The 15,120-nt window shown below is 39.4% G+C and overlaps 1 protein-coding gene and 1 long non-coding RNA gene across 11 annotated transcripts in view; one reads left to right on the top strand and one right to left on the bottom strand.

The window, feature by feature from the left end:
* The window catches only part of LOC109432733 (innexin shaking-B), a 434,999-nt gene that overhangs the window by 178,390 nt on the left and 241,489 nt on the right, over window positions 1–15,120 (top strand). The window lies entirely within an intron of this gene.
* LOC134292170 (uncharacterized) overlaps window positions 1–15,120 on the bottom strand; it is a 288,122-nt gene that overhangs the window by 120,253 nt on the left and 152,749 nt on the right. The gene's annotated exons all lie outside the window — the stretch shown is intronic.

The raw sequence follows: 15,120 nt of genomic DNA, 5'->3' as shown, positions 1-15,120 counted from the left end.
ATTAAAAACAAAGCAAGAAAAAATATGTTTCCTTAAAAACAGCTCCCATAAGTCTATTTTGGCCAGGGTGCTTCTGATTTGGCCACTCTCATAAGAAATACACGTTATTGGTCAAAATAGAAATCAAAGTTGAGAATATGGCCAAAGCAGACGCAGTGCTTCTATTTTGGCCAGGACCGCTTTTCTATTTTCTGTTTCTATTCTAGTGCTTCAACAGCCAATTTTTTCTGAAATGTTTCCGCCTGTAATAATATTTGCAGCGTATCAGAGATGGGCCACTATGCAGACTAATGGGGAAGATAATTTAAAAAAATGAGGCAATCAAGGTATCCACTCATGAATAACATGATTGACAAACCTGTTTGAATTCAATAGAGGAAGAATCCGTACCAACCATTTTGTTTCAGGAGAATGGGGTTTGAACATAAAATCGTTGGGAGTGGCGCAGCTAAGAAGGTTAATGCACAGCACACTCCATTAAAGTTGGCATATTTTCTCCTGTAATTGGACAGAGTTTTTTAGTACTTGTGTTCTGGCCTTAGAGCCCAGGCTTAAGCGCCATTACTCGCTCTCTGAAGCGAGAATAGAAAAAATGCAGGTTGTGAAACAACTTTTGACTCCGGGAGTCGTAAGCCTCAAGCTGCGGGTCTAGCCAACGGCAGCTTCCGGGCTCTTTTGACTGCCCGGTCCCAGGGCGTTTTCTAGAAGGGGGAGGTTTCGGATGCGGAAGTCTACAAAAATAGAGATATTGTATCTTGCTCAGGTTTATTCATGCGCTTCTGGCGGTGTACAGGTGGATGACATGCCGGGCGAGCATTTATGAAGCGTAGCTGGCCTTTGCTCAGCCCCCGGTATTGAGCTAGCACGTGTCGATAACAATTGACCGTTCCCATGATCGGAAAATGAGGGAGAGGGGGGTCGGGTTTGATTGGTTGAAGCTGGTGGCACCCTTGATCGTCAGACGGGACCGATGTAAAGGTCTTGGTTCGGCTACCGCTTGGTCTAGCAGCGATTGGACGGATATCTCCGTGAAGGCTCTAGGTCTCGGTTCCCCGATGGAGGCTGGATTGGCTGGACACGCGTCACAATTGCCGTATAGGCCGAATCCTCGGCTGATATTGTCCATGTAGGGCACTCATGTTCAGGCGTTCGATCCGTTCCGGAACGACCGGTCGGAGATCCACACGCAATTACAGACCACTTGGTGTATCACTGAGGAAGCCGCCCTGGTAGATTCTCGGAAGGTTCGCGGTCCCAGTGGAATCGAAAATAGGACTTATTCTTCTAATTCTTCTCAACGGGTACTCCGCCTCGAAGCGATGCGAATTTCGATTTCGTCTTCGCGAACTCCTCTCGATTGTTCGCCGAATGTTCTCACCCGCCGTCATTTCAATCATTTTTGTCACTCGCTATCTTTAACTTCCGGCAGTAAAGCCGACGACTTCACACGGGAGTTCACCACCCACTTACCAGTTATTGGGTTTTTATTGCTGAATTTAACCGCCAGTCGCACGCACAATTCAAATGAACAGTTGAAAAACAAACTTTACACGTCTCCCTATCGTCCCGAATCTATCTTACAAATAAAATCTAATTAGGATGGTATACCGTTCGGTAACAGGCCCTTTTAAAATTGCGCACGACGGATTGCATAAAATAAAGTAACATGTGTGAAGTAATGACAAGTATTTTCAGTTGCATTTGTCGCACAGAATTATTAGGTATAAAAATATGATAAAAATAATATTCTCACCGAGCATCATTGATGAACAGCCGCAACATCTAAACACAACGTTTTAGTTCTGCATTAACAACTCCAAGTTACACTATCTTGTAGTTATGGATGGCCAAAAGTGCCACTTTGTATTTGTTCGCGCACTAATGTCGATCTTTTGGGCACCTTATAAACACTCGCGTTTTACATAAAAAACATTGAACTTTATTAACTAATAAATCACAACTTTATTGAGGACGGAAAACTACAAAAATGTATAACGCGAACACGTTTAACCCTCAAATGGATACCTGGGGTCCATTGGACCCCAGAGCCACTTTGAAGTTGTCGCATACAAGTTTGGATTGACATATCCATTTTTACAGTACCTTCAAACTACACTGCGATGAGGGGCTGTTCATAAACCACGTAGACCAAAATTTGGTCATACCAGACCCCCCCCCTCCCCCCTCGTAGACTTTTGTTCATAAAAAATTTGAAATTTGTATGGAGCGTAGACTTTGGCCAAACCCCCCTCCTCCCCCCAAAAAGTATACGTGGTTTATGAATGGCCCCTGAGTTATTTGTGCAAAAATACCAATAGTTTCATGGCATAGGGTAAATCGCCAATTGTTGCACGTCTAAAAGTTCGCCAATTATTGCACACCCCATAAGAAAAGCATGGAGTGTGCAACAATAGGCGAGTTTTTAGCCGTGCAACAATTGGCAAATTACCCTACTATGGATTATTCTCGATGTCAAAGTTGAACTGGACGATTTTGTACCCCTGGGGTCCATTGGACCCCACGGCACAAATGATTGTATCTTTTGATCTGGACTTCCTAGAATAATGCTGTCTTCGACAAAATTGTTCTGCAGACCAAGGGAAATGTTATAATAAATTAATTGAATCGAAATTAGTCATGTAGATGGCGCTAGTGTGTATAGAAATTACGGATAAAAAGCTTGAATATCATGATATTATAAATGCATAGAACGTTCGTGTCTTCGGCAAAAGTGTTAAATACATCAAAATCTATTTGATAATTTGATAATTAAAAATTATGCTAATGTTTTTTTTTGTCTGTATTAACGAGATTTTTAGCCCTATGCTAGTTCATCTCGGGACCCACGCTTTACTTCCCTTCCGAAGGAAGAACTCACATTTTGCGAGTTTGTCGGGAGTGGGATTCGATCCCAGGTCCTCGCGGCGTGATAGTCAAGTGTTCTAACCATCACACCAGGTCCGTTCCACAATATGCTAATGTTTTTCTGCAAGCTGGCACTAATAGATACATATTCACTCAGCATCCTAGACACCCTGAGCGACAAACGTCCTCGAAAAAGTTAACTTCTTTTGAGGTGAATGTCTTGATGCAATATAATGACAAACAATACCAATATATCTTATTTTATGGATAATTTACTTCAGAATTGATTCACCAGGTGGCGAAAGTATAGCTTCAAAGATTACATATAGATAAGATTTTCGAACCACAGTTCAAAAATGTAATATACAGGGGATGGCCAAAATGTTTGAGATAGGCAACTTTTTTTTCTCTCACAAAAAAGTTCAACATGGTGTATCTTTTCATAGATTGCATCAAATATTCTCAAATTTTGACTGTTTGTCAACCTAATATATGTGCATCATTGGTACAAATTTGAGCTCGATTGGTTAATCTTTCGCGAAGTTATAACCGTTCTGGCAAAACACTATTTTTTGGACTACTAATTTTTTTTGAGCTGTCATATCTCGGGGAACAGTGAACCGAATAGAATGAAATTTTGAACTTTTATCCACAATATATTAATGCTTGAAAATCATTTAGAACATGGGTACTTTTTAAACGTTGAAAAAAGTTATGATGGATTGACACTTTTGGATCTTTTTCGAAAATATGCATTTTTTTCCATCAATGTCATAACATTTTATTTTTGATGCCGTCGATGGGGGTGACAATGGGTCTGGGGGGTGAGATTGGGTCAAAACGGAGAAACATAAAATTTAAAATAGCTCATTAACTATCGCTAATTTATATTGAAAACTTTATATTATTTCAAAAAGGAGATGTTTTTACACGTCATGATGCAGAATAAGGTGTTTAGCAATAATCATTTTTTGGTAAATTTGTGGCTAAACTTATATGATGAAACTACTAGTAAATCACTCTGAAAAAAAAATATCCTTCGTAATGTTTAACACAAGTACCTAACCATATTTTTTTATAAGTGATTAGCTGTAGGTATTACCTGGTTGACGCAATGAAAAAATCGGGATTTCATTGCTCTTTTTATTTAAAAATTCAATATTTTTACCCTATGTCTAAATATTAAGAATGGGGGTGAGATTGGGTCAAGCAAGTTATCGAGTGCACATAACCTTAACTAAAAATTCAACTTATTTTTCAGTCCCCATTTGACGTTAGAGTGGTGCCATGTTTACCGTATCTTCATAAAAGCACGCTTTCTTTCGAAAATATGTCGAGAAGTGTCAAACGATGTGTTAATACGTTTAGTGCATAAAAACATTTATAACAATATACCCATGCGTTTGGACAGCTCCTCTTATTTATCAACAGCTAATCTTTAGAGTACTGCAATATCGTAAGCTCACAAAATAGACTTAATAGTGATTCTCTATCTCGAAATGGAGTGATTTGCTTTAGCAATATAGAGGTCAATGATGATGTACATAAGAGTTTATAACGGAGGATTTGGTTAAACATTTCTTATGAAGTATACTAAAACTATCATGTTTTTTTTTTTAAATCAATCTTTCAATGCGCCCCTCCCTCATTGTAATCCCCCCTCCTCTCATGAAGGTTGAAACTCTAAATGAGGATGATTATGGTGGCTAAAAATGGCGATACAGCATACAAACTTCATTTCATCAAATTTCAACCATTTTTTCGGTTGTATGAGGCCTTTAAGGTGGATTAATCATCTTTTAAAATTACCTAAGTTTATATTCGTCATGATAACATTGTGTTTTAAATAGGTTTACTAAATATGATCAATAAAATAAACTTATATTCTAAGATAGGCGATTTCGAATACTTTGACCCATTCTCACCCCCTCTAAGGGGTGAGATTGGGTCAATTTTCAATCATTTGTAGTTTAGTAAGCAATTCATATAACGTGATACTTTCTTGCTAAACTATCATTACCACATAGAAGAATATACATACCAAATAAAAAGTAATTCCGACTTCAATTGCATTTGTTAATTAACAAACAATCTTTGAGTATCCTTTTTTGACCCATTCTCACCCCCAACGACGGTATCCAAAGATTTTCTACTTCTGTTCATAAGATATCTATAAAAAGATATATTAGAGCCTATTTGGATTAAAGGAAGAACGCATTTAGTAATTTTTGTGCAGTATAGTAAATTTAACTCATTTTCCTCTAAATGGGTGAAAATGTCAAACCATCATAACTTTTTTCAAAGTTTAAAAAGTATCTATGTTCTGATGAACTTTCAAGCCCTTTTATATTGTTGATAATCGCTTAAAATTTCATTAAATTCGGTTCACTGGTCTCCAAGATATGACAGCTCAATAGTTGATAGTCTTTTTTTTATCTACTTCATTTATTTGGGGCTCAATCGCGTATAACGCTTTACGGAGCCGAAGATCTTTTTTTTGTACTTAATAGTATACAGGGGATGGCCAAAATGTTTGGGATAGGAAACTTTTTTTTTCTCTCACAAAAAAGTTCAACATGCTATAACTTTTCATAGAGCGCATCAAAAAATCTCAAATTTTGACTGTTTGTCAACCTATTATATGTGCATCATTGGTACAAATTTAGGCTCGATTGATTAATCTTTCGCAAAGTTAGAACGGTTCGGGTAAAACACTATTTTTCAGACAACTCATTTTTGAGCTGTCATATCTCGGAAACCAGTGAACAGAAATGAATGAAATTTTGAACGTACACTAACAATATGTAAATCATCAAACGATCAATATCAATAGTCAGATTTGATCAAATATGTTAATGCTTTACAAACTATTAAAACATAGGTACTTTTGAAACGTTGAAAAAAGTTATCATGGATTGACACTTTTTGGATTTTTCTCAAAAAAATGTATTTTTTTTACATCAATGTTAAAAAAAATTAGTGTTGATATCCAAAGATTTTCCACTTCTGTTCTCAAAATAACCCTATTAAGATATATATTGTACGGCTGTTCGGGTCCGTATGAAGTTGATCATCAATATTAACTTCTTTCCCCGATCAGCCTAGATAGCTGTGTAGTGTCGGTAACGGTTGTCTCAATTGGCTAAGAATAACACTACGGATCACCTGTTCCGGGGGTAAAAGTCCACTAAACAGGGAACCCCAATCCAAGGTGTCAGGCGACCCGTGCTGATGGATGAATGGTTGAGGGGGTTTAAAATATGCTCGATCTTTAACGGAGCCTGTAACGTAGGTAGATCGCCTTTATGTGTTGCGTTACGGTTCAAGATCTACCAAACCGAACCCTAGTGACATTCGGTTTGTCAAGTTGGGGTAATGTGTTTTGGTAATAAGGATTCATAGTACAAAGTCCTTGTTACTGGTGACAGTTTCTAAAATTGCATTTATTCGGCCTTGCTGATAGTTAAAGAATCGGACTTTGCCCACCCGAGACTACACTTGATGTTAGGAAAACAAACATGCTATACGTATCTAACTGCGTACTAACCTATCAAGGACTGTTAAGTTCTGGTAATTCAAGGACTCACGTGTATTCTTATTGCAGAACACATTCTCTAATTTGACACAGTTTTGCAACTAGCCTAAAGTCCCGGGTTTTTCTATGTTGTCCTGGGACTAAACTAGAAGCAAGACATGGATGGGGCTAGAGTTCCGATGCATGGATAAATATCAGTACCACCGTTTCGTTTTTCTCAGAATTCAAATAGATTGTGTTTGATTAGGGGCGCTCTTTCACTGGGATTTAAATCTTTATGATAACGGGACCTTTTTATCGCAATCGATTTCTTGCACCATGAACGGTACAGAAATCGATGCTTCATTGCCTCTCAATGGCAATGGAGTAGTACGACATGCACTAAATACTAAGGATACGGGTAATGCCACAAAAGATCTAAATACTGGTTGCAGTGGCTCACCCGAACAGAAAAAAAAAGATACAGGGTGTTGGGTTCCTTACCCAGAATATTTTAGGGGGTGATTAAGGATGATATTTGATGAAAAAAATTGTTCTACGCATATGGTCAAATCTCAACCATTACGGAGTTATTGAACTTTTCATGATTTTGACAATGCTTTCAATAAAATGGCTATTACATGAAAACGGTCGAACTTATTTAAGATCTCTCAGCACCGTTCGAAAGATTATGAAATTTGCTATTGAACGTCATCTTCGAACATGCAAATTTTTGTTACTTATTCACTTTTTAAGAGCAAATAAGTGAAAAGTAAGTGGTTTTTTATCAGTTTTTGTCAATTTACTCGAAAAAATGCGTAATTAACTTATTTTTTCCCTTAGACAAAGTTGAGCGCCTTGAAATGCTCTACAATTCGTTCTTTGGCACCAAACTCCTAACTCTTGTCATTTTCTCGCAATTTTGATTTGAATGCACTGTTTTGCATCATAAATTTGCTTCAGCAAGTGCATCAGATATTAGCTCTCTTGACCCCACTGTGACTGCGAAACTAGCGTCATATTTACTTCGCGCACACGGCTACTTGATTCCCCGCGCCGAACAACAACAGAATGGCGCGCTGGCGCATGAGTGAAAAGAACGACGCCGCTGCGTGTTCGGCAAGGTGTTCAGTTGAATGCTTTTTGTAATCGCAATGATTCTGGGAAGCTCATGATAATCCCGGGAAGAGGGTTGGATTTTGGTAGGCAGTAACTGAGGCTATCAGCCTGAGAGGCTTGGTTAGGGTGTTTTATTATTCCGGCATCGTCTTGGGGGATGGGAAACACCAGAATAAAACTGTTGTTGTCGATATCTGGAGGTTCGCGATGATTTTAATAGTGAGCTGGTGACTCCGGAAGTAACTTTGTTGGCTATAAAGTAACTAATAAAGCTTTGAGCGTACAGCACAATCTTCGGGTTTGGACGCTGTTCCTCCTGGTTCTCCAAACATTTCATATTCTCATGTCTTTTTCAACCACGTGTAGCCATGAAATCACCGACCATTAAACCTGGTTCCATGCTGAATGTTGTTTTCGTTATTATTCTTTCTTTTGATAATCGCACTACGTGCCCAGCCCACTGAAGTCTGCCGTAATTTATTCGTTTCAAAATAGTGCTTTTTGACGAAGTAGGTTGATCCTGATCGAAGTTTGCTGCTTCCTGCTCTTACTCATTCGCCAACAAATAGGTAAGAGCAGGATTTAGCAACTTCGATCATGTAAAATCTATCTCATTGAATATGACTAATATTCGCAGCACTTTGTGCTCTGTCTCTGTCTCCACTCGGGAGCTTGTAGTTTTGTAAAGTTTCGAAGCAACAACGCCATACTCAATTAGGATTTCTGAATGAAATTAAGATTTTGGGAGTAATTCCTCCAGAGATTTCCATAAGATTTTTTCCATCGATTCCTCCAAAATTACTTCGGAGATTCTTCTAGACTTCTTCCAGAGATTCCTCCAGGAACTCCTCTAGGGATTCCTCTAAGAATTTCTCAAAGGACTCCAAAGGACCAGCCATTTGTCCAGGGATTATTACAGGAATTATTGCAGAATTTCCTCCAGGAATACGTCTAGGAATTCCTCCAAGGATTCCTCCAGTAAATTCTTTAGGGATTTCAACATGAGTTCCGGTAGTATTTCCTGCAGGAATTCCTCTTGAATTCCCCTTACAGTTCCTCCAGGAATGCCTTTAGAGAATCCTCCAGAAATTCATCCAGGGACTTTTCCAGGAATACCTTCAAAAATTTCGTAAGAGAATCCTCCAGGAATACCTGCATGAATTCTTCAAGAAATTCTCTTTCCAGGAATTCTTCAGAAACTTCTCTAAGGGCTCCCGCAAGGATTACTCCAGAAATTCCTCAGTGATTTTTGAGCAATTCCTACATTAATTTCTCCAGTGATGCCTCCTGAGATTTTGTTAGTAATTCCCGCAGGCTTTTTTCAAGAAATTCCTTTAAAGGTTTCTCCAGGAACTCTTCCAGGGATTACTTGAGGGGTTCCCTCAGGAATTCCTCTGGCGATTTCTATTGGAATTTCTCTAAGAATTCCTTCAGGATTTCTACCAAGAATTGCTCCAGGAATTCCTTCAGAGTTTGCTCCAGAAATTTCTCCAGGGATTTCAACTAAAAATCGTCCTACAGGGATTATATCAAGAATTTCTTCACGGATTCCTTCAGAGATTCTTTTACTAGTTTTTCCATGGATCACCCAAAGAAATCCTCCGGGAATTCCTCCAGGGATTCAGTGAAGAATTTCTCCAGTTTCTTTTTGCCATAGTTATCTCTTAAGGAATTCTTGGAGAAATCCCAAGAGAAGTTCTTCGAGGTATCCCTGGAGGAAACTCTGGAGGAATTCCTTGAAGAATCTCTGAAGGAATTTCTGGAAGAATTTCTTCTGGAGGAATAACCGAAGTAATCTAGTAATCTCTGGAGCATTTCCTAGAAGAACCCCTGGAAAAACTCCTGAAGAAACCCCAGAAGGAATTCCTGAAGATTTCCTTGAAGAAATCTTAGAAGTAATCCCTGGATGAATCTCTGGAGAAATCATTGGAGGAATCCCTGAAGGAATTTTTGGTGAAATTCCTGGAAGAGCCTCTGGAGAAATTTATCGCACAATTGCTTGAGGATTTTCTTTAAGAATCCTTGGAAGAATGCGTCGAAGAACGTTTGGAACGAACGTTTCCTGGAGCAATTCTTGGACACAACTATGGAGGAGTCTCTGGAGGAGTCTCTGGAAGAATTCCTGGAATAATCCCTGACAGAATCCTTGAAGGAATTCTGGAGAAATCCCTGGAGGAATCCTAGAAGTAATCCATGGAAGTATTCTTGGAGGAATCCCTGGAGGGATTTCTGAAGGATTTTTTGTTTAAATTTTTGAGGACAACTTTGGAGGAAACCTTGGAAGAATCCCTGGAGGAATCCACGGAGAAATTTCTAGTGTAATCACAGGAGGAATGCCTGAAGAAATCTCTAAAGAAATTTCTAGACGAATCCTTGAAAGAATTCCTAGAGGACTCCTGAAGTATTACTGTGAGCATTCTCTAAAAAAATACTTGGAGGAGTTCCTAAAGGAGTCCCTGGAGGAATCTCTGCAGGATTCCCCGAATTAATTCATGGAGGAATTCGTAGAAGAAATCTTGGAGGAATCCCTGAAAGAATCTCTGGAGGAATCCCAGGATGAGTTCTGGAAGTATACCTGCAGGAGCTCCTGGAGAAATTTATCGAAGAATTCGTGGAGGAATCTCTTGAGAAATTACTGGTGGAAACCCTGAAGGTATTAACCAAGAAATCCTGGAAGGAAACCAGGAAGAATCCCTGGAAAACCTTCTGGAGCTATCCCTAAAAAAAACCTTGGAGGAATTATGGAGAAATCCCTGGAATCCTAAAAGCAATCTCTGGAGCAATTTTTGGAGGAATTCCTGGGGGGATTCCTGAAGGATTTTATGGAGATATTCCTGAAGGAATTTGTGAACCCATCTTTGAAGGAAACCTTGAAAGAATCCCTGGAGGAATCCTTGGAGGAATTTCTGGTGTAATCACCTGGAACATGCTCCTGAAGTAATTAATATCTGAAGCATTCTCTTAAAGAATACTTGGAGGATTCCCTGAAGGAATTACTAGAGCAATCCCTGGAGGAATATCTGATGAAATCTCTGGAATTTCTGGAGGAGTTCCTGGAGGAGTTCGTGGAGGAAATTACTGGAGGATCCCCTGAAGGTTTGGAGGTAGCTTTCGACTGAGGAATCTGGAAACCTGGGACGATTTTCGGCTTGGCAGTCGCAATTGCAATCAATTTTGTGAATTTGTGAACCAAATTGTGGAGGAAACCTTCAAAGAATCCCTAAAGGAATTTCTGGTGTAATCACTAAAGAAATGCCTGGAGAAAACCCTGAAGGAATATCTGGAGAATTCCCTGACGGAATTCCTAGAAAATTCCTTGGTGGAATATGTGGAGGAATCCCTGGTGATATTCTTGGAGGAATACGTGGAGGAAAATTTGGGAGAATTCTTGGAGGAAACTTTGGAATTCCTGTAGGAATTCCTGAAGAAATCCCAGAAGAAATTTCAGAAGACATCCCTGGAGGATTTCCTGGAGGAATTAATCGAATAATTCGTGGGGGAATATCTGGACGAATTACTGGAGAAACCCTTGTAGGAGTGATTTATGGAATCCAGGGAGGAAACCTGGAGGAATCTCTGGAGGACTTTCTGGAGGAATCCCTGAAGAAGTTCTTGGAGAAATTACTGGATTAATTTGTGAAGGAAACGTTGGAGGAAACCTTGGAAGAATCCCTGGAGGAATCGTAGGGGGAGTTTCTGGTGTAATCACTTGAGGAATGACTAAAGAAATCCCTGGAGGAAACCAGGAATACTTTCTAGGGGAATCCCTGAAGGAAATCTTAAATGAATCGCAGGAGAAATTTCTGGATAAATTCCTGAAGGTTCCCAGCAGGATGCCCTGAAGGAATTCTTGGAGGAATCCCTGGAAAAATTGAAAGTGGAATTTTTATGGAAATTCTTGGAGTAGTAGCTAGAGGAATCTCTGGAGCAGCTCTAGGAAGAATCTCTAGAAAAATCCTGGTAAGAATTTTCGGAGCAAGTTTTATTTTTGGTGATTCTTTTAGGAATTCCTCCAGCGAAACATCCAAGAAATCCTGCCGATTTTCCTACATAAAGTGATTTTTTCGAGATTTTGCCAAATAATTCTCCAGCAAATGATCCATCATACCTCCAGGGAATCCTCCAGATTGCCTCCAAGGTTTCCTGCAAGAATTGAACAAGAAATGCCACCTGTGATTCTCTCGGGAATTTTCGCTAGGAATTGCTTCATCAGTTCCTCAAGAAAATCCTCCAGGAGTTTCTACAGGGGTCCTCAAAGGAATTGCTGGAGGAATCCCAGGAGAAGTTCATTGAGGTGTTCCTGTAGGAAACTCCGGAGAAGTTCCTAGAGGAATTCCTAAAAGAATTCGTAGAATAATCTCAGTAAAAACTAAGGTATTCTCTGGAGCTGCTCCGGGAAGAATCCCTACAGGAGCAAATCCTGGAGGAAATTGAGAAGGAATTTCTGGAAAAATCCCTGAAGAAATTCTTGGAAAAAATACTGAAGGAATTAAAAAAAAAGAATTATTTCGTGAGTTTATTCGAAGTTTATTCAGGATTTCTTTTCCAAGAACATTTTTCAGGAAAATCAATTGGATGTTCATCTGTGAATTTCTTAGGAATTTCTTGCAGAACATCCTCCGGGATTTTTTTAAAGAGTTTTTTAAACAACTTATCCAGAAATCATTTGAAACATTCTGCAGAAGTTTCTCCGAAAGTATCTACATAAATCCAATTAGGGATAATTTTATGAGCTTCTTTCAGGAGTTTCTCCGGAAATTCTTCCTGGGATTCCTCCAAAATTGCTCTAGGAATTCCTCCAGAGATTTCCATAAGAATTTTTCCAGCGATTCCTACAAAATTAATTCGGAGATTCTGCTAGCTTTCCTTCAGAGATTTCTCCAGAAACTCCTCCAGAGATTCCTCTAGGGATGCCTCCGAAACTTTCTCAAAGAGCTACAACGGACCAGAAATGTCTATAGGAATTACTACAGGAATTCCTGGAAAATATCCTGAAGGAACACCAGAAGGAGTTCCTAAAGATTTCCCTGGAGTAATCTTAGAAAGAATCCCTGGATGAATCTCTGGAGAAATCCTTGGAGGAATCCCTGAATGAATTTCTGGTGAAATTCCTAGAAGATACTCTGGCGAAATTGATAACAGAATTTTTAGAGGATTTTTTAGGATCCTTGGAAGAATGCGTAGAAAAACATCTGGAAGAATGCCAGGAGTAATTCCAGGAAAAAAAATCCTGAGGCAAAGTATAAAGTAAGTTAACGAAAAGTCAACCCTGGAGTTAACTCTGCAGTAGTCTCTGGAGGAATTCATGGAATAATCCCTGATAGAAATCTTGGAGGAATCCTAGAAGTAATCCCTGGAGGAATTCTTCGTGGAATTCCTGAAGGATTTCTTTGAGAAATCCACGAAGGAACTTGTCAGGACAACTTTACAGGAAACCTTGGAAGAATCCCTGGAGTAAAAACAGGAAGAATGTCTGAAAAAATCTCTGAAGGAATTCCTAGAGGAATCCCTGAAGGAACGCCTAGAGCGATCCTGAAGTAATACATGGAGCATTCTCTGAAAGAATACTTGAAGGAATTCCTAGAGAAATCCCTGGAAGAATCTCTGCAGGAATCAGTGGAGGAACTCATGCAGAAATTTGTGGAGGAATTCTTGGAGGAATCCCAGATGTAACTTCTAAGGGCATCCAAGATAATCTCTGGAGAAATTACTGAAGGAAAACCTGACGGTATTAACCAAGGAATCCAGGGAAAAAACCTGGAAGAATCCCTGGAGAACCTCCTAATGGATACCCTGAAGGAATTCTTGGAGAAATTGCTGGAGGAGTTTGTGATGAAAATTTTGGAGGAAACTGTAAAGAATCCCTGGAGGAATTTCTGTTGTAATCACTGGAGAATTCGTGGAGGAAAAAAAACTTTGCTCCAGAAATTCCTCCAGAGATTTCCATAAGAATTTTTCCAGCGATTCCTCAAAAATTACTTCAGAGATTCTTCTAAATTTCCTCCAGAGACTCCTCTAAGGATTTCTCCAAGAATTTCTCAAAGGACTCCAAAGGACCAGCAATTTTTCTAGGGATTACTTCAAGAATTCCTACAGATTTCCTCCAAGAGTTCCTGCAAAATTTTCTCCAGGAATACGCCTAGGTATTCCTATAGAATTCCTGTGTTAGCTTCTCCCGGAATGCCTCTAGAGATTCCTGCAAGAATTTCCTCAGGGATTCTATAAGATTATTTTTTCTCCATGTATTAGTCCTGGAATTCCTTCAGAATAACCTCCACGAATTCCTGCAAAACTTCCTCCAGGAATTTCCCTAAAATCCCTTCACGAAACTCTCTAGGAATTCCTCAAAGGATTCCTCCAGCAATTTCTTTAGGGATTACTACATGAATTCTTTCTCGCATTCCTCCAGGAGTTCCGGAAAAATTTCCTGCAGGAATTCTCCAGAATTCTCCTTAAAGTTCTTCCAGGAATGCCTCTACGAATCCGCCAGAAATTCATCCAGGGGCTCCTCCACAAATTCCTTCAAGAATTCCTCCAGAAATTTCATAAAAATTAACCCAAGAATACCTGTACGAATTCTTCAAGGAATACTCTTCGAGAAATTCTTCAGAAATTTCTCTACGGACTTCTGCAAGGATTGCCCCAGAAATTCAACAGTGATTTTTCAGCAATTCCTACATCAATTTCTCCAGTGATGCCTCGAGGTATTCCTCCTGGGATTGCTCTAGAGATTTTATCCGTAATTCCTGTAGGCATTTTTTTTTATAGAAATCCATTTAAAGATTTCTCCAGGAACTCTTCCAGAGATAAATAATAACGCATTTGATTTGATATTCCATGTGCTTGCAGCACATTTTTCCAAAATCATTGAAAAACAGATGGTCCGGTCTGACTTAACGCCGACCACTTCAGCAGTTCGATCAGAAATTCCTCTGATGATTTCTATAGGAATTTCTCTAAGAATTTCTTCAGGAATTCCTGCAAGAATTGCTTCAGGAATTTCATCAGAATTTCCTCCAGGAATTTCTCCAGGGATTCCTCCGAGGATTCCTCCAGGGATTCCTACGAAAATTCGTCCTCCAAGGATTCTATAAGGAATTCCTTCAAGAAATTCCTTCACTAGTTTTCCATGGATCCCTCAAGGAAATCCTCCAGGAATTCATTCAGGGATTTCTTGAGGAATTTATCTATTCCCTTTTCCCATAGTTAATCCTCAAGGAGTTCTTGGAGGTAGCCCTGGAAAAACTCCTCAAGTAATCCTCGGAGGAAACTTGGAGAATTCCTTGGAGGAATCCCAAGAGTAATTCCTGGAAGAATTTGTCGACCTTTTTAATGGACGTTGGAAATAGCTCGCTGACGTAGTTTGGGGTCAAACATGATCCTAATGCACAAGGTGGGTAAAGAAAACCTTATAAGAATCTCATGAGGAATCCCTGGAGGGATCCCTGAGAGGATTTTTGGAGAAATTTCCGGAGAACTTGGAGTAACCATTGAAGAATTCCTGGAGGAATCGCTGAGGGAATTTTTGGTGAAATCAATGGATGAATTTCTGGAGGATTCTCTAAAGGAAATCCTTGGAGGAATCCCTGGAAGAATTCCTGGAGGAATCCCTGGAGAAGTTC

This window comes from Aedes albopictus, chromosome 3, assembly GCF_035046485.1.
Source record: "Aedes albopictus strain Foshan chromosome 3, AalbF5, whole genome shotgun sequence".
Lineage (NCBI taxonomy): Eukaryota > Metazoa > Arthropoda > Insecta > Diptera > Culicidae > Aedes > Aedes albopictus.
Note: the sequence above shows the minus strand (reverse complement) of the source record. Positions and strands in the feature narration are given on the sequence as shown.